Here is a 27,985-nt window from a genome sequence, read left to right on the forward strand (position 1 = left end):
ATCTAGGGAGCTCTATTAATCTATATCAAGCTATATCACAGGCATGCATAACGCAAAGGAAAACTTAAGAAAAGCGCTCTCGTATATGCAGTAAAGGTGCTTTCTATAGATATGTATATATGTATGTATCTTATGAAACAATTTTCTCTGTAATTATGTCAGCTAGATTTCGTAAAATATGAATAGTTTCAGTTTTATTTGCGAAAAGATTTTCATGTTCTCGCATTGTTTAAAATAATAAAATTGCATAAAAATTACGTACAAAAACGTAATGAAGATTACCGAAGACCTTTCCGAAAAATTGCGTTCTTCGCCATCACGTTTTTCATTTCACCTTTTATAGTTATGCAACGAACTCACGAAAAAAGCTCGTGAAAGCTCGCAATAACTGTAACTCGGCAAGAAAGTAGGATGGAAGAAATAGCTTATGTACGTATGTACGTACGCAACATTGTATACAAACTACAGTTTGGACTTTAGTGTAAGTGCCGAAAAGAAAGTGTAATGTCAAAATCGACTTAGGGGTTTTATATTTAAAGATAAAAAGGTTTGTTGTCCTGAAGATAAAATAAAAAAAAGTGTGTGTGTCCGCTCCGACGCACGACTGGAGTTTACTGGATATAAAAAATTAAACGAAACAATACGAGAAATAGTTCTATATTACGACAACACGATACACTACAGATTATTAACAAATTAACGAGACACAAAACAAACGACTAACAAATATATGAAAATACAATAATGAGAGAAACGCGCGATCAGTACGAGGCTTTGTGGACTGCCGGCGCAGCAGCCCGGCGTCACCTGCGATAACGCGGCCGCGCGTTGGCTCCTGATTGGCGCGCGCACGCATCACGCAATCAGGAGCCAATCAGGCGCATAACGCATTTCGTGTGACATGCTAGTACGATTTTGGTCCCCATAATTTTCATACCCCGGGCCTATATATGTAAATCGATTCTAAAGGAGTAAACTCCAATAACTAATGCAAAGCTTCTTTGAAGTACAAAATATTTTTCTTCTTATAATAATTATTGATTTTCCATAATACTTATATGGTTTCAGTGTAATTTGTTTTAGAATCAATTAATAGTTGTTTTGTTTTCAGACTGGTGATAGATGTGACGAGTCCAAGGGATTCTTTCTTCGAGAGCGGAGATATCTAGAAAAGAAAAAACAAATATCAAATATTTTCAGCGTACTAACTTTGCTTATAACACGGGTGCTCCATACTTGCACAGGAGTACCCGCATCTTAAGATACATTTCACATAACAATGCCAGCATATGGATATAGAAATCCAGTAAACTCATCACCCTTGCCCTGTTAGGTTGGAGCTTAAGAACGGCCAAAGGGGGTTGGTTACTCAGAGGTTCGATTCGTATTCCATACTGGGTCACGAGGACCCCACGAGAACCTCTGCCTATTGTATTGCAATCTGTTAATTTTAGATTAATAAATTGCTTAATTTCGTTTCAATTAACTTTTTAGCCAAAACCTAAGTTCCAAGAATTGGAATATAATGTAATCTCCATGATCCTTTTTATCCAAATAAGCCCACCTCCTGGTGTTATTTGTTAGTAGAATTTTTTTTAACATACACCCTTAGTAGTAGTACATTATTACCTATTTTAACATTTAAATTTAGGAAAAAAGTATCAAGAATTGTCTGTTATGTTATCCGAAGTATCGTACCTATTTCTAACTTAATTACTTCGATTACTTTGTTACTTCTCCGAGTAAAAGCATGCCAGTGTCGAGCATAGAAGTTGTTACAAAGTAATTCAAACTTCAATGTTTAGTTATATCGGATCTTCGGTGGAAATTAAATTGATCATTTCAAAGCTCATTAAATATATAAATCTAAGATATTAAAGCTCTATGAGTTGGCAGTTACAGAAAACTACAGCATTCAGTAAATATAAGTGATGTATTCTTTGTAATGTTATGTATTGACGTAATCAGCGGAATCTATGGTGGCTGTGGGGACAAATAGCTGTCCAAAACCAGGTAGAATTTGGATAACTCTCCGATCTTAAGTAGTAAATAGTAAAAAGTATTTAATGACAAAAGTATATCGTATTCGGTTAAGAGCAAAAAAACGTCAGAGATCTGTCGCAAAGTGGGAATAGAATTGTTTTGTTTTCCAAGAGTAACAGAGAATTGAGATTAATTTATTACGTTTCTGAGAAAACATGGAACGCGGTGGAAAGCTCTCTATTAAGACGGCAAGCGGGATGGAACAATTAATTATGATTTCTTTTAACGTTGCCGGACGCGGGCCGCCCTCTCTTACAGTTTATCATTACATGTCCCTATAGAAAGTTGTCTTTGTATATAATTGTGTTAGATGTTGTTATATAAACTGAAGGTCCCGCAGTAGTCGAAATTCGACTATAATTAATTGGAATTGTAAGTTTGTACACTATTATGATTGTATTTTATATTTCTATAATCACAAATTTCGCCAATGCTACACTATAAAAAAAATATTAATAAAGACAAACAATATTTAATCTATTCTCAATTTGACTACAGACGTCAAGAACAAAAGTTTGACAATAAATAGTATGCATGCGTGTGTGCGTCAAATACATGGTATGTAGTGTGTGTAATGTTTTCTTTATTGATTTAATGTATCTTTTATGCATTATTTAAAAAAAATATTAGCATTGTGCACTTCCTCTCTATATTGTCTATAAGTGTGGAAAATTTCATACTCCTCCGTCGGCGCAATTTTCGTAAAAAGGGATACAAAGTTTTTGCTTCACGTATTAATATATAGATAATGTATATTATGAATACTGCTAGATTTTTTATCTAGTACGTTGTTGAGTATAAACATATGAAAACACGTAAGGTTTTTATGCAAATTCTATATCGTGGATCGTTTTGTACGTGACTATCGTATGATGATAAAAGTATACGGGTACTATGAATACAGAACAATGCTTGGGAATTGTTACGAAGGCGTTTATTGTATTATATTTAAAAAAAAAAACTACATTTATCATTGTTTTTTTGTATTTCTAATTGTAAACTAAAAAACCTCAGCTAATTAAGAATTCAAGTAGAAGAATTTGTGTGCCGATCATTAACCAATGAGGGATCTGTAGTTCATTTTACATATCATATTGTAAGTGGAAATTATATTTCTTGATTTAAATCGCTATGTATGGTAAATGGCTATCGCCATCCCGACACGTAATCGAAACTCATATTTCTCGAGTTGTCCGCAAGACGTCATCGTCATTTCTTATAATTACTTTTTCCTACCACTGAGATCCTTAAGATTAATGCCGCCTAATTGCCTATCTATTCAGTGTAGTCGCTGCTTTAAGAGCTCAATTTATATCTTTTGAGACTTTTTTTTTCTTCATTTAAATTATTTAAATGAATTGAATTAAGAATTATGGCTGTCGCGAGCAAGTAAAATAAGTATTCGTTAAAATATATTTTGAATTTTGATATATTAGGAAAACGATCTCTTCGTAATTTAGCTACATTTTCGTTAAGATTACATGAACCTAGGTTCTTTGTTAATAAATATATGAAGAAACATAAGAACCTTAATTTACACTTCCAAAATATTACACACCAAAAAGGTAGAGTATCAAGCTGACTTAATTTATACACTTACCTTACTACTATTTCAATTATTTAGCGTATAAAAGATTAAATTTACTTTATTTCTAATCCCGCGCGGGAAGGTACTACTACCATCCGGCTCATTTTTGGCGCGAAGCAATAATGTGATCCGGAATTTAAGGTGGGAGAGCCGTTTTACAATATAGTTAAGGCTTCGACCTCATGTCTCAAGTTAGGTGGCGGCTATCATGTTGTGATGGGCTCTGGTAACCATATAAACCCGCAGGAGCGTGAGTTAGTTCACTGATCATGAATAAAAAAAAGCCGAAAAATCGAAACCCTTTGCATTAATTTCGCAATTTCCTTTAAAGAATATGGTCGTCCTCAAATAGATGATACGTACTTCCCAGTTCCAGATATATGTTTTTCCTTCGTTTTACGGCTTCTAAATGCCTTGATGCTATATGAGTAAATAAACGAATAAATTTAATGAAGCATATAAGGAAGATAATTTAAACCGAGTCACGTTACATTGGTTTTTTATTTTTTTATTGCTTAGATGGGTGGACGAGCTCACAGCCCACCTGGTGTTAAGCGGTTACTGGAGCCCATAGACATCTACGACGTAAATGCGCCACCCACCTTGAGATATAAGTTCTAAGGTCTCAGTATTGTTACAACGGCTGCCCCACCCTTCAAGCCGAAACGCATTGCTGCTTCACGGTAGAAATAGGCAGGGTGGTGGTACCTATCCGTGCGGACTCACAAGAGGTCCTACCACCAGTAAGTTAAATTAACCAAAATAATTATTATATTTACTATGATTACTAATTTAATTATGAGATCCACGAAGTCATAAAAATAATTAGGTATAAAAAAAAACAAAAAATGAATGACAATTGTACTTTGAATCGACGAGGACATAACGCGTGCGAACTATGTACATTTTTGTGGGTGTATTTTTTGTTTGGGGACTTGTTGTGGGACTTTTAAGTTGTTACTTGAGTCTATAGAGAGCACAACATTAATGTCGCCTCCAACCGGAATCCATGACTTCTTCGCGACAGAAAAAGGGAAGATGGTAGGTGCCATTCACAATAAACTCGGCGACCGATAAGACCATTTTTTTCCTGTAATTGACTATAATTGAGATATAAAAATATATATATATTGTTGCGATATCTTAAATAATAATTAAAGATGGACAAAGTAGTGTTTTTTTTGTTACTAGCTGACCCGGCAGACTTCGTAGTGCCTCAATCGATAAATAAAAGACCTAAACTTTTGTATAAAATAAACTTAAATCAAACAAAAGGGATCCGTCCGACACATCAAAGGAAAAACAAAATTGTTCTTTTCATTTTTTTCCCCCACCTTATCCCACTAGGTGGCACAGCTAATTTTTTTCTTCAAAAAAATCCATTCTCTTCTATCAGCCATCATCTCAACACTCACTCCTCTCTCTCTCATATCGTCATTCACACACTCCATCCATGTCTTCTTCGGTCGACCTCTTCCCCCTCTACCTTGCACTACCATTTCCATACATCTCCTAGTCACATGCATCTTCTCTCTACGCATCACATGCCCTTACCACGCTAACCGTCCGCTCCTTAATTTGTTGCTTACCGGGGCCACTTTCACACTTCCTCTGATATACTCATTCTTTATCTTGTCCATTCTTGTCACTCCACACATCCATCTCAACATTCGCATCTCTGCCGCATGCACTTCTCTTTCATGCTTTACTTTACTAACAAACCAAATTGTTATTTTTATTAAATTCCGAGCATTTTCATATTTATCTACCTTTGAAACCTTCTCTGGACTTCCACAAATAATTCAAGACCAAAATTAGCCAAATCGGTCCAGCCGTTTTTGAGTTTTAGCGAGACTAACGAACAGCAATTCATTTTTATATATATAGATTAATAGCTAAGCCAGTTTAATATTTTTCTGCAAAATTTTCTGCATGCTGTTGTTACATATTAAACGAAAGTTGTACTTGTTGACACCACACACAATGTCATTTGATAAGCTTAACGTGCCAACAATTTGATTTCGTGCCAAGTTATATTAAAGCATAGCCTTATTAGAATTATAATTTAAGTCCGTTTTTTTTATTTTATTTTGATAAAGTTCGTGTAAATAGCAGACAGCACGCGAACCAAGAATCGCGTTAACAATTTGTTCTTGTTAAAAATTGTATTACGTGAGTGCTTATGTTGTTTATATTTTAGAATTGTATGTAACGCGATAAGGAGTTCGCTCTCGCAGCCTACGTGTTCAAATTACGAACATGCTTTCACTGTCGATGTGTTTTTTTTTAAATGTTTTGTGCCAAAGTCATTTTCGGTGCGTTTATTTTCGTTCCGATCATTTCGGTTTTGAGAAAAGCCGACGTCAGATCGCGACGGAAACATTTTTAATAACTTAACTCTCTCTCTCTCTCTTTTGCAAGCGGTACATAAAATTGACATATTTTAATATCTTTATATTAATAAGTGAAGCAAAAACTTTGTACCGCTTTTTACGAACATTGCGCGGACGGAGGAGTCTGAAATTTCCCACACTTATACAAAATATAGAGAAGGAGTGCAGAAGGGTCATATCTTTTTAAATTTCATCAGAAATACATTAAATCAATTAAAAAAAACATTACACACACTACCATGTTTTTGACACACACACACGCATGCATAATATTTGTTTATTGTCAAACTTTTCTTATTACTTATAGTCTGTGGTCAAATTGAGAATAGATTGAATATTGTTTGTCCATGTTAATATTTGTCTAAAGTGCAGTCTTGGAGAAATCTGTGATTATAGACATTGACAATATCACAATATTGACATCTTTGACAATAGAATCATAATAGTGTACAAACTTATAATTTCAATTAATTACTGGGACTACTTTATTACTGGGATTATTTTATGTCGACTGATGATTGTACAATTACCGAAACGCGTAACATTCAGGAAAGCTACGATTTATCACCTGTATTGTATGCGTAAATAAACGGTGTCGCAATAACTCATCTTAATTACTGGGGCGTAACATTCCAATTATCCAGTAACCAGCCGGGCCGGCTCAAGACGTCCCGAACCGAAAGAGATGCCACCAAATATTGATCTACGCCTCTACGGCTCTCGATACACAAATGGAATAAATTGGAATATTAATTCCGTATAACAATGGTACCGAACAAATTAAAGTGCGCCAGATGTCTTCCGCAGATTCTCCCTCCTTATTTCCATTTATTTATATTAGTTGATTTATTTTAATTGATGTCATTTTGTGTTCGGCATTCTTAGATTTTACCAGGCGTTGCAGAATTCTATTTAAAATTAATTGTCTTCGAAGTCATTCGAGCCTCATCTTTTGCAGGGTGAAGAAACGGTTATATCGTCGTCATTAAGAATTTAATTGATCTCTAGTCTAGTTTGTTCATAATCTTCAAATTGCATTTCATTTAAAACAGATAGTACCTTTCATTTTAATAAATATATTATTATCCAAAGAAATGTACAGTATTTTTACTGGTGGTAGGACCTCTTGTGACTCCGCGCGGGTAGGTACCACCGCCCTGTCTATTTCTGCCGTGAAGCAGTAATGCGTTTCGGTTTGAAGGGTGGGGCAGCCGTTGTAACTATACTGAGATCTTAGAACTTATATCTCAAGGTGGATATAAGCAATAAATAAAAAAATAAAAAATAAAGGGGTGTCGTCTGCATAACGAAGATTTGAAATCTTCCGACTTCCGACAGCTATTGCATCCAACCAGTTGTCGAGGGTGACTCTCATCATGAGCTCCGTATATAACTCTATATTGAACAGGAGCGGTGATATGACACAGCCTTGGCGAACCCCCTTGCAAGGGTGGAAGTGATGCGATAGTATGTCATCTATTCTAACTGAAGCTGTTCCTTCCTCATAGAGTCGCTTCAGCAGATAGACCAAGTGTTTCGGGGTATCAAGGCCAAGAGAGTTTCCTAAAGTGTTGGCTTTTTGACAGAATCAAAAGTCCTATCGCTAATCCTACTAAATAACAACAATTAAGCAGGGTAGTTGAGGAAGTATCTCTCATTATTTATTTACTTATGTATTTAAACATTATTCATAGAGGATATCATGAAAGTTAATTATTAAAACCACTATTACTCGTATTATATTTGTGCAAAACGATACTAAAATGTCACACAATACACGGAATTATTAATGTAATCTAAATTCGTTTGGTAAAATTAATTCGACACGAAAATTCCCTCGTGCAACCGAATTTTGCGATAAGCTTTGCCCGGTTCAACCGTGAATGTTAATTAGTCGACAAAAATGCCGACCATGTGACATAAGCGGATGTGAAAAATAATTACGTTGTCTAAAAGGTGACATGATTTTTCTCCGAACGCGCTGAATAAGTTCCGGAAGTAAATGTAAAAAATTTCGCTTGAATTAATTTTGCTTAGAGCAGGTTTTTTTATTCTCAAATTATGTTGAAGTACTGATTCATCAGATTTTCCAGTCCCAAAGGACGCTAAGCAGAAAAGTCGGTTTTTTAATTGAATATATTTCAGTTTTTTTTTTTTTTCATATCAGTCGCTTACTGACTTCTTCGAGTTAGTGTATAGGTCCTAGCGAATAAATGTTGCTCAGCTATCTAAAACATTAAATCAAAAAATATTTTGATCACTAGTATTTAATATTTATATTTATTTCATATTTATCTTTTTTTTTCCTGCATGGGTGGACGAACTCACAGCCCCCTGGTGTTAAGTGATTACTGGAGTCTATAGACATCTACAACGTAAATGCGCCACCCACCTTGAGATATAAGTTCTAAGGTCTCAAGTACAGTTGCAACGGCTGCCCCCCCCTTCAAACCGAAGCGCATTACTGCTTCACGGCAGAAATAGGCAGGGTGGTGGTACCTACCCGCGCAGACTCACAAAAAGTCCTACCCCCAGTCGAATGTGGTAACAAGTCGATTGAAACTCTTAAAATCTGTAGGATATTAAAAACAATGTGTTTTATAGCGTTCTCGCCCACATCTGACACTCCTTCGGTTGTAACAAGTTTATGATTACACAACAGGCGTGGACACGCCAAACAGTCTTGCAAGCGTCCGAATATCATATCAGATAACAAACAATACATACTTACAAAAAAGCCACAGTGCGTATATTTCTTACGTAATTTTAAAATTTCTAATCATAAAATGAATACAATGTTGTATGTGTATGTAGGATCGGGGCGCTAAATTAGAACATGGTATGTACTCTTTTTCACTTTTTAATAATTTCTAACCTTAACTACAAAAAATAACGTCTTTATCCATAAATTTTCATTTGACAACTCACTTTTTCTGACATAGCTAACATACCTTGTTTGCGGTATTGTCATCGCTGAAATTATATTAATCATCCGACATGTATCTGTGGGGTCTAGTGGTGTTGGGGACGGCCACTGGTCCGGCGACCCGTAAGCTTAAGTTGGTCGAGCGAGACGCGCTCTACGTCAAACTTCCTTGATTCATTCACCTTGATCCCCTTGGTCAAGTTCTGACTCATCTGAGGATAGGACATGTGTTGTTAAGCGATATGTTATTTTAGTCGGGTAAATGGCGTCGACCGTTTTTTTTGTATTGCTTAGAGGGGTGGACGAGCTCACAGCCCACCTGATGTCTACAATAGACTGTGTCTACAATACGACATCAGGTGGATATGGACATCTACAACGTAAATGCGCTGGGCATTTACAAAATATCCGGGCCGTAGTTGATAAAGTGTTATTAACAGGCAGACGAGCTCAAAGCCAATCTATTGATAAGCTTACCCCATAGACATCGCATCGTGATTGTCTACTTTGAGAAATGAGTTCGAAGCCTCAGCGTCCTTCAAACATGACTCGAATGACATGCGGAAGACAGCGAGTATGGTGGTATTTTATGGACTTACAATACATAGCTTCTACATCGATATTGTGTTATTATATATGTAGTAAATATTAAAATGTATTAAATTATCGAAAAGTCGAATTACTTTACACGAATACACAGTGCGTCTTATCAATCGTAGCCTTAGGGACTAATAAAGATATTACATGAATCTGATGTGATGTTCTTTAAAAGATAAGTTATGTTCTACTTAACGTTGAATCAAGTTATCAAAAAAATGTTTTTCCCATTACAAGCTGTGGAAACAGAAAAACCTGTCCTATGATTAATGTTACTAAGAAACAAAAGATACTTGAGGAGAAACGCCAAGGACAAGAAGGTTTTGTAACTTTCCCTGATAATAAAGACGAATTGTTATTATTTTGGACGTTTTCTTGGACAAAGTTTTTAGAGTACATGTTCGTGAGGAATTCTGGCTAATTGATGGGCTGTGTAACCGGAGACTGTGGTAGATACTTTGTCCGATTTGTGGCATAACATGTCCGATGTTTTGGCATCGAGTGATGTCACTATAATGAGTTGACATTTTAGGGCTATTAGTATCTTTAATTCGACTAGAGGTCCCGCAGTAGTCGAAATTCGACTATAATTAATTGGAATTGTAAGTTTGTACACTATTATGATTGTATTTTATACTTCTATAATCACAAATTTCGCGAATCTATTTTCAATTTGACCACAGACGTCAAGACAATAAATAGTATGCATGCGTGTGTGCGTCAAATACATGGTATGTAGTGTGTGTAATGTTTCCTTTATTGATTTAATGTATGTTTTATGCATTATTTAAAAAAAAATTAGCATTGTGCACTTCTTCTCTATATTCTCTATAAGTGTAGTAAAATTTCATACTCTTCCGTCCGCGCAATTTTCGTAAAAAGGGATACAAAGTTTCTGCTTCACGTATTAATATATAGATTAAATTATTTATTACTTCCACGATGAAGATATAAGTTATTTTATTAAATATAAATCATTGGCAATTTTAAGTTTTCTTAAATAATGGTCAATCCACGTTTACTAGAGGTAGGGCGCTTTTTATCGCTTAGATGGGTGGACGAGCCCACGGCCCATCTGGTTTTATGTGGTTACCGGAGCCGTTCTAACTATACTCGAGACCTTAGAACTTACATCTCAAGGTTGGTGGTGCATTTACGTTGTAGATATCTATGGGCTCCAGTAACCACTTAAGACCAGGTGGGCTGTGAGCTCGTCCACTATTCTAAGCAAAAAAAAAACCATGGACATCTACAACGTAAATGCCGCCGCCCACCTTGAGATATGAGTTCTAATTAGTCTCAATTACTACAGTACAACGGCTGCCCCATTCTTCAAACCGAAAAGCAGTACTGCTTTATAACGGACATAGGCAAGGTAATGGTACCTACTCGTATGGACTCCCAAGACGTCCTACTGCCAGTAAAGACGAACTACCACCAGTAAGGCCATATTGCAAGTCTGAGTGGGTTCTACCATCATACCCCTATCCGACGCCAGACGGTCCTGTATTCCGATTTGAAGGTTGATATTTGATTTGAAATGTCAATAAATGAAAAAATTGAGGTTTCGACCTTAAGCCTCAAGGTAGGTGGTATTCATATTGTGATGATTACGGGTTGTTACCCAAAAAATGATTATAAAATATAGTTAGGACGGGCTGTTTGATATCTTATACAGGAAAAAGTTAGTCAAGGAGGTAGGTATGAAGCTTGTGGTATGAATCGGTTGCGGGTAAAACATAGCGCTGAATTATATGGAAAATTCACTAATTAACTTCATGGAAAAAAAAAACCATTAAATTGGCCTGCTTGATTGTCGATAATGAATGCGTTCGCGCGCTTTGCGCTATGAACTTGAAACTGAATAGTTATTGTTCGCACTTCAGGGAAGGTTTTCTGTTACAGTACCATCAAAGGGCGTTGGTCAGAGTAGTTAATGCTTCCTGGCTGAGCCTTTGCTCGCCCACCTGTCCTGGTGAAACTGGAAAGGCCTCCGGGCCACCAGTAATCCTTCAATCATAAAAAAAGAAGAAAAAAAAAGTAGTTTTAATATATTTTTTATGTCCCTTTAGTTAGGTACAGTGGAGACTTACCGATTTTACTAGTATGCCGATGAAACATGACAAACAAACAAAAATCATAAACAAAACATAAATCCGTATGAAAATCTGGAGTACTAATGGATTGTTCGGTAAGCGCGGAGTGTGCCAGTTGGAATAGTGCCGGTGCCTCGTGGTATCGGAGCCAAGATAATCTACTGAGCGTTCCCGGTCCTTACATTGACCGTAACTAACGCCTTCCATTGAATTATCTTTGCTGTGCTCCCGCCAAGACCGTGTTATTGATATCATTCCCTGGTGTTTTACAAGTTTCATTGAATTTCATGTGAAGTGATTTTCATTTCGTTAGTATTTTACTTTACATATCATTTTTTTTATTGTTTATATGGGAGGACGAGCTCACAGCCCACCTGGTGTTAAGTGGTCACTGGAGCCCATAGACATCTACAACGCAAATGCGCCACTCATCTTGAGATATAGTTCTAAGGTCTCAGTATAGTTACAACGGCTGCCCCCTTCCTTCAAACCGAAACGTATTACTGCTTCACGGTAGAAATAGACGGGGTGGTGGTATCTACCCGTGCGAACTCAGAAGAGGATCTACCACTAGTAATATATTCTAATATAATAATAAATAAATAATTCTTCTATATCGTTCCCTCACTGCTGAGGATCGCGACCACATGTAACGTTCCTCAACACTGTTCGATCATGGGTGGCACGGACCGCATGGTACAGACTATCACCAAGTGCTTATACATACATGCTCATATACGCTTTATATATACATAATTATTTTATGCACGTACTCCACTCCGCATGAACACCATTAGAAAATCGTGTAACCTGAAATCAAATACGCAAAATGAATAAATTGTAGGTACCACATGTACCACAATCCAAACTATTATGGCCGAAACACAGATCTAGCTCATCCAAGAGTCAGTCGTCGTCGATGTCCTAGACAAGTCGTTACGGATCCACGCGATACACTAACACAATTATTAGGCGCCTGCCCTCTTTACACTAGGAGCAGGTATGGGGAGGATTGTGAGCGTTCTCATCTCTTTGATGACTACGACTTAGATCATAGTGTCAGTCCTCTAATTTTCTCGCCGTATTATTTCAGCGGGTCGCGATTTAAAACCGGTAGTAGACGCTATCACAAAGCAGATGACCTTGAGCTGTTAGATCTTCTTCGGAGGCGCTACAAGCTATCTTTTCCGCCACCACCACTTATTTGCGTGCGGCGTTGGCGGGGCTGAGGACCCGTAGAGCTAGGAACTGTCCAACGGCCAGGGCAATTGCGCTGTTAAACGAATTTCTGTCCGAAATCCATGATGATGACGTATTTGCCGATAGTTGGGGAATACTTTATTCCAAAATAAATTTATTTTTAGCATAATATTATAATAGTACTTAATAATTTCAATAATGTTTTTGTGTTAACGAGTCAGGCGTTTTGGTGAAAACTGTGAGCCTGACTTTGTATTCAATGGAATAAATAAATAAATCTTTCTATATCCAAAAAGAGAGCGGTCAGGTTTGAAGAAAGAGGTATTATACAATACAACTGAAATTTCGACCACATGTCTTATTTAAGGTGGGTGAAAGCATTCAAGTTGTGATGTCTATGATCTGTAGTTAGCACAAGTTAATGTCAGATCGTAACCTCGTTTGATTATATATAGCAATTAAAAAAAAAACAGTTTATGACATTCTTTTTTCTGTTGTTCACAATGCTATACACAAAGCGCTGCAGAATATACGTATGAAATTCTATGAAAATAATAAAAAAAAGAGCGACGGGCGACGACACCCTGTGCATCCGACATCCACATTTTACTTGCAAATTGCTTATATCCATCGATATCGGAACACCAACCGATTCAAACCTACATACAGTAAATAACTCTAGAATACAATACGATAGTTATGTGCCGCATAATTTGATACCAAATACAATGTAGTAGATTTGCTTTTGCAAATGTTTATTGCGATTTTCTTGTTAGAAACACTCTGTTGAATTCTACTCAATCAAGTTATTGATTGTATGATTCGAATGCTTTTAAACTACTTCACAGTAAGTTCTTCATGAAAAATTATTATTATTATTGTTTTTTTTTGCCTAGATGTATGGACGAGCTCACAGCCCACCTGGTGGTAAGTGGTTACTGGAGCCCATAGACATCTACAACGTAAATGCGCCACACACCTTGAGATATAAGTTCTAAGGTCTCAGTATAGTTACTGGTACAACGGCTGCCCCACCCTTCAAACCGAAACGCATTACTGCTTCACGGCAGAAATAGGCAGGTACCTACTCGTGCGGACTCACAAGAGGTCCTACCACCAGTAAGAAACAGTCTTGAAATAATAATTTTAAATCGTAGTTTATTCGTAGTTAATCACTTGTATTATCAAGGAATTGTAATGAGTAATTCATTAATTTGTAATAATTTGTTTGAAAGGAAATCAAATGATTAAAATATTCAAATTTGAATACCGAATACGCTCGGCTGAATATGGTCAAATAATTATAGTTCAGTAATTACCAAACAATTGTCTACAATTACGGAAGTGAAATATTTGTAGTTGTTCGATAAATTTTCTAATTTTCATAAAATTCAATGAATCACCCAGAAATCCAAGTCTATAAGGGAGCGTTCGAGATTCTATTTATTCTGATAGAAAAGGTTTAAGTATGAACCGGCCCTGTCAAGGCGAGAGAACTGTCGTGTCGTGCGCACACTCGAGAATTTCTTATTCGGTTATTTCTTGAGAAGTGTTTGGGATTTCCTTTTGGGAGGGAGTTTTAAGCCGGCAGTAAATTATTCCATCGACAGGTGAGGCCGTAAAGGCAAGATTTACACCCACGAGCACAGCGGGCGATCCTTCCCTTTGATAAGATGTATATTATATTACGAATAACGTTCGTTGCGCACCGACTGGGGATTGACCTGCCGACCAATACTCGTGGAGGTCCATATTGGAAAACTTTACATTCGTGTATCGCTTATCGGTTTTACCGATAGTGATTTACGGCACATGGTTAATGACAGAATCCGAAATACTTTGTTATGTGTATTCCAAAGTTAATCTATATATTAATACGTGAAGCAAAAACTTTGTATCCCTTTTTACGAAAATTGCGCGGACGGAGGAGTATGAAATTTTCCACACTTATAGAGAATATAGAGAGGAAGTGCACAATGCTAATATTTTTTTTAAATAATGCATAAAAGATACATTAAATCAATAAAGAAAACATTACACACACTACATACCATGTATTTGACGCACACACGCATGCATACTATTTATTGTCAAACTTTTGTTCTTGACGTCTGTTGTCAAATTGAAATTAAATATTGTTTGTCTTTGTTAATATTTTTTATAGTGTAGCCTTGGCGAAATTTGTGATTATAGAAGTATAAAATACAATCATAATAGTGTACAAACTTACAATTATAATGAATTATAGTCGAATTTCGACTATTGCGGGTCCTCTACTATATATACTAAATTGTCAAGTGCGCTGGCTGTCATAAATTCTCGTGTTAACAATATAACGTAAACTGAAAACTGCTGTTAATAAAATACGCCAGGCGTTATCGAACGTCCAGTTGTCAAAAATGTATTCAGTAAAGTGAACTTTTTTACACGAACGAAATCCATTTAAGACTTGGAAGTAATTCAAGTCTTTACCGAGACAGTTCCAAAAATCATAAACATTGTTGATTGTTAGTGCATATTGTTTCTGAATAAAAATTCATTTACGTTTACCGTAGAACCAATTATTTGTTTTGAACCGCTTTTAAGTGTTGTTTGTGAATTTACGATACTGAACTCAATTGATGACTTTAGGCAATTAAGGCTTCGACGAATATAATATACACGAGCCTACCTTTTTTGAAGTGAAAACTTCTTTAGAATCGTTTTGATTTCAAACCGGATGCAACGGAAAAAACGACAGGTAAGAGACACAAATACAAAAATGTGTAGGATGAAGCCAGCAAAGAATGAGACAGAAATATACATACTATTTAATACGGCGCCATCTGTGAGATTTTTTAATACTAACGCGTGTATGAAAGCTCTTGTAGTGAATTTTAATTTAGGTTTATACGTGAAATTAAAATATCAATTCACACCTTACAATTATTTACTAATGACAAAATTTTACATATACTTAAGACGTTTAGGATAATTGTATTTTAATTTTGGAAGGTTTCACTTCTACCACGTGTGAATTGCACACATGTATTTTTTTTTTCACGCTTGGGAATCCAATGACGGATACCCGGTCGAGGGGGGGTAACAGACCGGGTTATGTCGGACTCCGGCGCTTCCAGAAAAGAAGAGGGAGAAGAGGAAGAACGGGGTCCTTCTTCTCTTCCAATTCCTGCCAGGAGACTACGCCTTGAGGAAGGCGCGCGAGACGCTGCACGGCATCAGCCACGCAAGAGCTACCCCGCAAAACCGACTACCGACTAAATCCCATCGAGTTCCACCACTCCGACTCCACGAAACCCACGGTACCACACAGTGCGCGCCGAAATACACGAGCCTACCTAACAATTTATAACCCTGTTTTGATTGTTAAAGTTGACGTTGCTTAAAACTAAGGTTATGTTAAATTTCGTGAAAGGTCGCATCGTTAATGTTCCAAAGTGAGCCGTGGGCGGTACCAAGTCCGGTCAACGAAGGCAAAATCAAAGCGCACCAACTTACCCACTTGATTAACATAAACAAACGAGAAAGACGCTCCTATGTTTTAATGACACCGTTTTAAAGCTCACGGCCGCTGGCTTTATAGCAGAGGTTTCGAGCTTGTAAATTAGTTACGCCGGAGATGCTTGCTGACCGTAAATTTAATTTATCGTTTTTTAGAAGCAAGCGGTTGTTCTGGTTCCTCTATTAGATTGCATTTAGATGTAGCCACACACAAAATAGGAAATAGGACATTGCGACAAATACCAACTAACACACCTTTGATATATTACAAACATGTAACTGCAATCGATTATTTTTGCAAAATTAATTTAATTGAGTATTTACTGTATTGAAATATTAGTCACACAACCATTATTAAGTGTCCAGTTTCACCGAAACAGTCTGCAGCAGACTGCCTTTGAGGATTGTTCTTAACCTTAAGCAAATCGGTTGCTGCGGTATCTATTTACATAAACGGATAACGAAGTTGGCGCTAATCCACTATTGTTTCAATTGCAAGGCCATTCATTAGAGTAGGGAGAGTCCTCGTTATGCTAATGTACCTCCAATTGTGCCCTCACCGCCGCTCATGACGTTGAGTTAAGTTTGAGAGTTTCAACTAATAACTGCATATTCACCTCTAGATGGTTTATATATTTTTGGGATACAATGTTTAATGTTGTCTATTCTTTGCACGTGACATTTAATAACTATTTCACAGCTCTGCTTTTAGCAGCTATTGGATAGAAACATATTTAAAAAAATCCATAGAGAATTTATGAAATTCAACAGCTAAAATTCACGTGCTAAAATTCAAATGCTTTCAAATGTTCTAGATGCATTTTTGTCCATTATACTTGATGTTTGTAACGCAAATGGCAATTGGTACTTTACAGTTTTCGTGGTCACTTCCCAGATGTCCACGACCACGAAAACTGTAAAACATTCGAGTCGTGTAGAAATAACAACATAATGTAGAGTTTCTCTAAAAATGTCGAGAAAGAAATTAATGCTTTTAAATACTGATCAATGAATTATATTTATGGATACGTGGAAGTACAAAATTCCGACTCGATTGGCGGAAATAGCGATTCAATTGCCATCAGACACACAAGGGCTGAACGATCGTTGCGTGATCAAAATCACTTACCCTGTAGATTAATGCTTCACAAAAGTGATATTCCGCAATTTAACAATTTCATTTTGGTTATGATATAACATATTTGGTAAGCCTTAACGGTGTTGAATTGGAATTGAATCATCAGCGATAGCTTGTAAACGGCACATTAGTTTTGCTGAGGTCAGGCATGTTGAAAAAAAAACAAGATAAAGTTGCCCTATTCTGTATCACCTAATTCTGTAAAGTTTTTTTTTTTCGTATAATAAATAATATAGCAACTTAACATCAGGTGAGCCGTGAGCTTATTCACCGGTCTATGAAATAAAAAATGATAATATAGTCTAAAAAATCATAACGAAGTTTTTTTCCTTAATCTTTTTTTTTATTGCCCTTGTAGGCAGACGAGCATACGGCCCACCTGATGGTGAATGGTTACCGTCGCCCATGGACTTCAGCAATGCCAGGGGCAGAGCCAAACCGCTGCCTACCGTCTCCTTTCAAAAAGTCGTACTTTGGCTTAAGATCTGCCTTATATCGACAATATGTATTGGCATTTAACATATAATTCTCATGTAATATATTGAGTGGCATTTATTTTATCTTTTCTTTCTCACGTCTCTTGATCGAGTGATGCGACTATATCCTGAACAGTAGAGGCGGGTATGAATATTTAAGCCTTACATAGTACACGAAATAATCGAATTCCTTATTATGAAAATTTGAACAGCGTCTCAGTAAGCCTATTTGAAATAAAATCGCGCACACGTAATGTATTACGCCTGACAAGACTTTATAGTGAATTGTAGTAAAACATAATTATGCCCGTTATTTATAAAAATATTTTTGTTTTTCTTTTCACTAATAATAGTATTATGAAACAAATTAAGTCAAATTCAATACACCATTTACTTTATCTCATCTCTGTGATATTTATGTTCTGTGCAGGTTTGTATGACTTTTTTAAGCGCTACAATGGGTTTTCATTACTTATTTCGATAAATATTTTGGTTTTTATAACTTTTCATGACTCCAAACATTGAAATATATTAAATGAAAAATGCGAAACAGAAATTCTACAGAGTTCCTCCACAATTGAATTGGTGCGATTGACAATAGCTTGCAATTTTGTTTCGATTGTATCATTTCTGGATACAAATGGCCTGCGATATGGACCGTGTTTTATTATTTAGTTGGTATGAACTCAACAACTTGTGATACCGTTCTTAAGAATAAAAGAAATAGTGTTTAGGCTACAGGGTATATCAGGTCAGTGTTTTTGATGATATTATGTTGTTACATTCACTTTGTGGCACATTAATAAAGTTACGTTTGTTGAATAAATGTAATGTTATGAAATGAACAATTTTGGGCACGACACAACATTATTACTGCTCTTAGAAGTGACAGTTGTGTAGCTCACAAAACGTCTATAAAAAGTTTGGTAAATACTTGGACGAGGTCGGACTGGTAGGCTCTGTGTGAGGGTGCGTGAGGAAATGTTGGAAATTTAATAGTAGAGGCATGACCGCATTATTGGGCGCGTCATATTGAATTGACGCTGACCGATTGCTTCAGCCTTCCGTTCTCATGGACACGGAAAGGACTACTTACAACATTGTTTTCAGTCCTTCGGAGAGGAAGGATTATATTAAGTTTCGACCCCTGCATAATTGATCGTTTTTAGATCATCTTTAGTGGCTCAAAGTTTGTTCACTGTCGATTTGCGGCCGCAAAACATGTTGATGTATGCTTCTACGTCGACATTTCTTTACGGACTCTTTGTACTATTAATGTGTATTTGAAATTGTTGGTTTACATCTGTTATAAAAGTCTCATTACTATTAATCAATTTTAATTGAATTAATTCATTGTAATGAGAGATTTAATTAGTAATTTTATATATTAGAATTTTTAAAGAGTTAATTATTAGAATTTTTAGAATTAAGAATTATTTATTTATTAGAAATTTTGTTATAATTAGTAATTATTTTACTAATTAAATTTTACTATTATTAAATCGTATCAGTGATTCAGTTGAGCTTTAATAGTCGTTTATGAAATTGTATTTGTAGTGTGAGAATGAAACTAATTAAAAGTATAACAACTATCCGTAGCTTATGAGCCATTTATATGATTGCATTTTGTATTAAGCCAATAAAGGCAATTTCACAGTACAGCGGACTGGTCGGTTAAAAATCCAATTGTATGCGGGTAGTGAGATCGGGAACCAGCTGTGACCGCATTGTATGGGCCGCGGTTATAGTGGTAGTCGGACGCACGGTAAAGGCGGACGAGCGAGTCAGAGGCGGATGGACGGGTCAAACGGGCGCTTGATGAAAAGCCTCTATCCCCGTTTAGCTCATTTACAATGTCCGACTACTTTATTAATATTGGTCTCTCGGCTATTTCCTTCTGGCTTAGTGTACTCGAGTTTATCGAACGCAAAAGCTCTAGTTTAGAATGTTGTAATTTTTTTTTTACTTACCTCCAGTGCTATTTTTTTTCTGATTCGGGCAGGGGCCGAACCTCGCATGAGGTGTCCGTGCCTAGGGGCCACGCGAGGTATAGAGAGCTTGACGGTCTGCAAATAGGTTAGAGAATCGTCTGTGTTAAGTGTTCACTAGAACCCATGTATATAAAATCGTGAATGTCCTACCTAACTTGAGCGTTCGCCTACTGAACCAACACCTGTTTATTTTAAATAGTAATAAAAACGACCATTTTTTTTTTTCGCTCAAGTCTTGTATTATTTACAGAAGGGTTCCGTGAAACTATTACCTAAAACTCACAAGCTCCGGAAGATTACTTTGAATGAACAAAACCGTTTTGCGGACTGTTTCTCTTGTGTTACTTCGACTAATTAGGAGCCTTGGATCAAAGTAAATTGTTACTATTTATCTTTGTCAAATCAAGGGTACGTGCGCATTGTATTTATAACTAACTTAAATTAACAGGAGTTACCCAGAGGAACGTTCCGAAGTTTATTAATAAACGCGTTTGTGTGCTTGGCGTTGCATGTATTAATCTAGAGGTCACTGGTTCTTGAATGAGCGAATTGCAATTTTTTTATCGCTTTATATTAAGTGGTTGCCTGAGCTCATAGACATCGGAATCATGCCATCTTGTTATATGAGGTTAAAGCATCAATTATAGTGTACAGCATCTGTTCCACTGTTCGTATTCAAACGCATTAGCGTTTCGACGTAGAAATATACTTTTTTTTATTGCCTTTGTAGGTAGACGAGCACACGGCCCACCTGATGGTGAGTGGTTACCGTCGCCCATGGACTTCAGCAATGCCAGGGGCAGAGCCAAGCCTACCGCTTAATACGCTCCACGGTCATCGTTTGAAGAAGGACATGTCAAAGTACTCGAGAAACACCGTGGAGGGGAGTTCATTCCATAGCCGGATGGTACGTGGCAAAAAAGACCTCTAGAAACGCACTGTGGATGACCGCAGTGGCTCCAGGTAGTATGGATGAAATATACTCCGGTGGCGGGCGGTGCGATGGTAAAAACGAGATGACGGTATCATCTCGAATAATTCCTCAGACTTACTTCTTAAATGCAATATTACTAGTAAAAGCGTGATTTTCAATAGTAACGATATGTTATTGGTCCAATCGTTTTCCTTTCATTAATATTGAGGGTCAGGGGTCTAGTGACCCGGCGTTCCCCTTATTTCGATGCAAAGAGATCATTCGTTCCCGTTTCACGGTTAGAATAGCCTTCATTTTAATGCCAATCGCTTTGGAATGTCTGTAGGCTCCAATTTCCACTGATAACAGACAGACCGCAGTGCTATTATTATTGACGGCTGATAATTAAAAACTTAAAAGTAAATCATAGTTTCTCTTTAGACACGTTCCTTCAGTTTTCTAAATTGTGACTATTTATCTTTGGTCTTGACTTCGAATCGTTTTCCTTGACATGCTACGGTTACTCTTGAGCGACATAATATGGTCATAATTTGGCTTCTGAAAGTTTTGATATCGACCTGGCTAGCTCTTAGTCTATCGAAATTGTCTGCATTCCTGCGTTCAATAGCACAGGGAGTTGGTAGAAAGGTGTTTGTCACATTTAAATTAAGTAAATCGTAAATCTAATCTAAAACATCAAAGTAAGAAAGTTAAAACGGTTTTCATGGATTGGTCTCATGTTTCTTTCATTTAGATAATTTAATTCATATCCCAAGTATATAAGTAGATTCGAACGCTAAGTAACAAGTATCTTAAAAATTATATATTTTTTTGATATTGTGGATATATTCAAATTAAGTAATCTGATTTAAGATTCTCAGAAAAATCTTGGCTGGGGCAAGTAAAATCATAAACCTTCATCTGGTGTAGCGGCGGGTCGAAGTGAGCCCCCAACGATATTTACACCAGGGCGTGGCAGGTCTTTCTCGATCCAACAGCGCTAAGGGAAATTAAAATGCTATAACTTTGCGAAAGCATACTGTATACAATTTATAGTATAATATATAGTTGTAGGTGTCGAATTCTTACAAACTCCTGAAATAATCGGTCCGCACTAGCGATTGGGACATAGCTTACTTCGTCCGCACCAGCTGAAAGTACCACGGCGGGCCGATATTCCGCAGTGAAGGTTTTAACATTGACAGATATTTGCTTCAAAATTAGCCATTTTCTTATAAAGGTGCTCCAACAAGTCTAACAAACTACTTTGCAGTATATTCATCATGAAATTTGTAAATATTTAAAACAGGAGAATCACACTTTCCAGTAGGCAGACACTAGTAATTATCACAATAAATGATCATTTTCTCAAAAAAACTTTTGTAAATATTCTAAATCAATTTTAATAAATATGAGCGAATAACTCGTCTGTTTTCTGTGACTATCCGCGGACTAATTTTAATGCAAGCCCCAATTTAAATTCTGAGCAACCTAACAACAAAGAAAGGTCGATTTGATTTCATCTACCGACGGCATTGAACAACCATATTTACAGAAATTTCAAGAGAACGGAAGTAAAATTAGTTCAGTCATATTACTTTAACGACTCCGTTAAATAACACGAATGTCGATCCGAAAACGTGTTTATTAGCGAACCCTTTATCGCTAACAAGATCCGTCTAACTTTACCAATTCGAGGGTCGACAAATCGAAATCGCTTTTAGCCAAAACAAGTATTAATTTTGTATCGTGCGGATTTGTGCGTCCCGGTACAGGGCGGGCGGCGCGCAGTCTGTCCTCGGCCGAGGAGGACCACCCCCGCCCCGGCCAGTCGCTGCCGCGCCGCCGACGTAGCAACACCTCGCTCATGCAGGCGCTCCTATCACCTTCCTTCATTAAAACCGCGACACAATACGACAAGCCTGAATAACACTTTTCCTCTATCTAACTCCGTGAAACGTGTGAAGCGTTTTACACAACTGACACGTCGAACGACCCCGCGCTGTTTTATTTACAAACGAAAATTGTCGATTCCGGTGTTTAAAAGTAAACACGATTGGTGAAATTTATATAATATGTAGTTATGTGAATTATCTCAGTGTGACTTGTTTGAATGCTACGAGGATTCTGAGAATTAAATAATATGAAAACTATTTAATCTAAAGGTAAATGTTTCTTTTTTAAATCAGTGCTTCAGTTTCATTGTTTACATTGCAATTAAATGTCGAATTACATGGATTATTATTTGAAATTTCTGTAGAGTATTTTTTTGCTTTTAATATCGTACATCTGTGTTATTTGAGTAATGTTAATTGTGTATGTATGTGTAAAAATGTGCAGGTCCCCATAGAGTTATCTTACAAAACTATTTATCTTTCTTTGCATGTTTTATATTGTCGAAATACTTAAAACATACATTTATTACTCTAATACTGATCTTTATATGTAATGTTGGTACCTGTAAGATGAATAGGAAGTGGCTTGCATCACATTTAGAATGACTAAGTATTGGTTGTCGGTCATGATAAAGGCTGGTATGGGTAAAGAAGGTAAAGAAGGAAGAAGGCCATCGCTGCTGTTGTACCCATATCAATAGTGTGTCACGGATGGTCAAGAATAGCTGGGCGAGGGAAAAACTTCTCTTTTGTGCTTTCGCCCATAGGAAGCGCTGCCAGGTGTACGAGATGGTACTATCGTCCGTGTTCTATGATCAGACGTTACGAAATCTACGTAAAGTCTATCAGCAACAGCTAGAGACACTCGTGTGGAGTGAGTACCTTGCCATCTTTTTTGTCTTGAGCTCAATTCTGTTCCTAGAATGGCCGTGTCGATGGACTATGGTGACTACTTTATATCAGATGCCATGCAAGCTTGGGTGGTTTCAAATAACAAATGCTTCAGTGTCGGTAGTGACAATCGTACTATGATATCTATGAGTAATGTTGATTCTCGTTTAATATAAAGTGTTGTTGGTTGTCTTTCCAAACAAGAATTAAAAAAAAAGACGTGTGGCACTCAGGGACTGCTGCGGTAAAGCATTTTTTATCAACTTATGGAATTATACAATTAGACAATAATAATTTAATATTAAAACAATAATAGAAACAAGACCACGCTATATTTATAAACATTAACAAAAGCAAAACATTAACTGTCCCCTTCATACTCATAAGCTAGACCCCGTGAGATAGAGATGGGCAGACTTTTCATGATGCTCATGCAGTGCGACGTCACGCCGCGCGCTTATTCACAAACACTACACTAGTGCAACGTGTGAATGTGTTGAACGCGAGCTACATAGTAGGCGTAGTGGGGTGTCAGGTTATTTTCGTTACGGAATTTCTTGATTCAGTCGCCGCGCTCAAGGCCCGCGATAGAAGCTATGCAATAGCTTAAAAAACTTATTTAAATTACTTAAGTTTTTTGTTTTAGTTGAGAAATTGAATTAGCATATTTCTTCGATCAACGAACGTTATGTATGTATTTAACATGTTTAGCGTTTGCCTTGCAGGATTACAGGATGACATAGTCTTATTATTGATCGGTTGATACTACGAATAATAAATTCTAAAATAGTGAAAAATCTATATATTAATATGTGAAGCAAAAACTTTGTACCCCTTTTTACGAAAATTGCACGGACAGAGGAATATGAAATTTCCCACACTTATGCAGAGTATAGAGAAGGAGTACACAACAAATATATTTTTAAAATAATGCATAAAAAATACAGTAAACCAATAAAGAAAACATTACACACACTAACATATATTATATTTGCCACACACACGCATATATACGATTTATTGTTAAAGTCTGTGGATAAGTTGACAATAGATTGAATATTGTTTGCCTTTATTAATATTTGTCTAAAGTGTAGTCTTGGCAAAATCTGTGATTATAGAGGTAACTATAATAGTCTTTGACAATAGAATCATATTAGTGTATTATAGTCGAATTTCGACTACCGGGGGACCACTAGTTAATATCAAAGCGGAAGGCAACCGATTTTATTTAAAAAATTATACATTCGAATCTAAATTAAGGCAAAATATTTTGTCGTATAAAATTTGAAGCAAATTTTTTAGCTGTACCTGTATGGTATATATTATTTGATTCATAAAGATGTACATAAAGACTTACCAACAAAATTGTACTACTTTATAACTCTGTAAGCGGTTTGCGTCTGCAAATCTTTTTAAATCACAAAAGCCAGTCGTCAAGATCGCGTGTCGAAGGAGGAAAAGAAAATATCCTGTTGGAATAGCGCAGCTGGTCGGATTTGGCGCCAACTTCGGGCAAATCCGAAATGAAAACACGCCAGTCCCGGGATGTAGGCCATCCTGTCCCCGCCACAAGATAAATTCGGAAAGGATTCGCTCCACACACACATTACCAACTCAATAAGGATTAAAACTTCATTCGGAGGCGAAAGCTTTAAAACTTTAAGGTAAACGTGGTTTATCCCTTTTAATTACGCATATTTACATAGCAAAGATGTATCCGTCTCGTTTTTGAGTATGAAAGAGAATAGAGAGGCTATGCATAATTTTACTTGGCACGTATAACTGAAGAACACTTTTTGTGTTAAGCCTTATAAATATTTCCATGCAAACCTCATCCGGGTCGACCCACTTAAAGTACTCGTGTGTACGGCTACTTACTGAATGAGGAAGATTAGGTTCCTTTGAAATTATTTAATACTTTCTAACGTGGTTGTTTCCTCGGTAACGTATGACGTATGAAGGTATTAGATAGGGAACAATGGCATTTAGATTTAGTGTAGGAGAATATTGTTTTTATCTTATACCTTTAAACGAACAATTCTTGTATATTAATATATATATAATCTGAATCTCGGAAACGGCTCCAACGATTTTCATAAAAATTAGTATACAGGGGATTTCGGGGGCGATAAAACGATCTAGCTACGATTTATTTTCAGAAAATGTTGTTTTATTCGTGTTTTCAATAATCAACTCTTCCCGACATCTATTGGCGAATAATAATACTATTTTTCTTAATTGAGGGTAACTAACCGCTTTAAAGAAACAACAAGATGGCGTTATCAAAAAAAAACCGAGCAACCGGTCATCGTCTAGTTATCATTAATTTAACGAACTAGTTGTTCTGAGACAATTAACTAGTAATGTGTTGGAAAAAAGAAACCAGCTATATATTTTCATTTACAGTACAATGGACGGTCCAATGTTACTGAAAGGCAATTAGCGACACGCGGACAAACATGTTTGTATGTGCTGTAAACATACACATTTCTATAATTTGTTCAGTCGCTGATCAAAAAATAATTGTTGATATCTTTGAAGTAAATATTTTATCAATTTCAGTGGTTTACAAGATCCAAGTTGAAATTGGTGCTAAGATGGGTAGACGATCTCACGGCCCCTCTGGTGTTAAGTGGTTGACGGAACCCATAGACATTTACTACAAAAATGCTGCCACCCACCTTGAGACAAAAGTTCTAAGGTCTCAGTTTTAACAGTACAACGACCGCCCCATCCTTCAAATCAAAACGCATTACTGCTTCACGGCAGAGAAATAGGCAGGGTGGTACCTACCCGTGCGGATTCACGAGATGTCCCACCGCCTATAAAATAATAACCAGAATAATGACTATTTGATAGTTAAATCGGGAAAGCGATATTGTACGAACTCATGGGATCTCGCAAATATTTTGACGGAACAGTAGCAGATGTTTTTGCTACCTAATCGCTGGTAGCCTAAGATGCTATACCAGCTATGCTCAGATGGGTAGGTAAGCTCACGGGTCAACTTAACAGCATTGCTAACACTAGACCCAGCAAGAGCTGTACTTTGCTTAATCTACCACCGGATCAGATTTGTGACCCACTGAGGAAATCCGGCGAGATACTCAATGGGTTAATTGGATCAGTGGTAATTGCGTATAAATAATCTCTCGTCACAAATCGCTCTTCAATATACTATTAATAGAAATACATTTTATAGATCTACATTATATCTATTTTATAGATATATTTTTATAGTCTCGCCGGAACTATCATCCGTACCATCTGGATGGTTGGCGTTCCACTACAATGCGTTTTAAAAACAGTTTTCTGCCACGCACAGTAAATCTCTGAAATTCGTTGCCATCAGCGGTCTTCTCCAACAACTGCGACATTGGGTTATTCAAGAAAAGAGCATATTCTTACCTGAAGGGTAGGCAACGCACTGGCGTAAACGCTGGTGACCGTGGGCGGCGGTGAATCACTTACCATCAGGTGACCCGTCTTGCTCGATTGCATCTCGTTGCTATAAAAAAAAAAAAAATTATAGATAAGTGTATCTGCAGAACTTAATTATACGACATAAAATGCAGTTTTCTGAACTCGAAAATCAATTTAACAATAGTTCCACACGATACTGAAAACTGTGTAAAATATAGGTCGGTAAATCAACAACTGGAAAGCTCAGTGCATAAATACGGGCGTGTAAAATTGGAGAGGTCAGAAGCATTCGGCAATCGTTGAGTTTAACACGTTGAATTTTGCAGTTGCGTTCCAACAAAGTCAATATATTTGACCGAACCATTCTTGCGTTGAAACATCGACCAAATCATATTCAATCTTAAATGATTTTCGTTCAGAATTTATTCTAAAAAAATTATATGATCTGTAAGGCCAAAACTGATTGTTATATTTTCAGGACTGTCAGTGAGATCAAACTATAATAAAAATGATTCAAATAGGAAAATCTTTAGCAATTAGGTTTTGTATGCTGCCAATTTTTTTTTGTTGCTTAGATGGGTAGACGACCTCACAGCCCACCTGGTGTTAAGTAGTTACTGGAGCCCCTAGACATCTACAACGTAAATGCGCCACCCACCTTGAGATATAAGTTCTACGATCTCAAGTATAGTTACAACAGCTGCCCCACCCTTCAAACCGAAACGCATTACTGCTTCACGGCAGAAATAGGAGGGGTGGTGGTACCTACCCGCGCGGACTCGCAAGTGGTCCTACCACCAGTAAAAAAAAATACTGTTGCGTGTATAAATAAATATAGGCGTTTCAAATACTAAGCGTTTATTTTTACCGATCGATATATATTTGTAATAATGAAAACTATAAAGTAATGAAAA

At 36.7% G+C, this 27,985-nt stretch overlaps 1 protein-coding gene and 2 long non-coding RNA genes across 3 annotated transcripts in view; 1 reads left to right on the forward strand and 2 right to left on the reverse strand.

Moving 5' to 3' along the window:
* Positions 1-997: 997 nt before the first annotated feature.
* On the reverse strand, positions 998-27,173 carry LOC134200574 (uncharacterized). The gene is made up of 2 exons (XR_009975546.1): positions 27,057-27,173; positions 998-1,165 (listed from the first exon to the last, which is right to left on the reverse strand). It is a non-coding gene; the product is annotated as an uncharacterized LOC134200574 (long non-coding RNA).
* Positions 7,655-8,912, reverse strand: LOC119629871 (uncharacterized). Its single transcript, XR_005245760.2, has 2 exons — positions 8,756-8,912; positions 7,655-8,252 (listed from the first exon to the last, which is right to left on the reverse strand). It is a non-coding gene; the product is annotated as an uncharacterized LOC119629871 (long non-coding RNA).
* LOC101740012 (semaphorin-2A) overlaps positions 22,692-27,985 on the forward strand; it is a 430,077-nt gene continuing 424,783 nt past the window's right edge. Inside the window, exon 1 of the mRNA XM_021349434.3 lies at positions 22,692-23,027. The gene's annotated coding sequence lies outside the window, so the exon portion shown is untranslated. The remainder of the gene's footprint in view (positions 23,028-27,985) is intronic.

Source organism: Bombyx mori, chromosome 18 (assembly GCF_030269925.1).
Source record: "Bombyx mori chromosome 18, ASM3026992v2".
Taxonomy (NCBI): domain Eukaryota; kingdom Metazoa; phylum Arthropoda; class Insecta; order Lepidoptera; family Bombycidae; genus Bombyx; species Bombyx mori.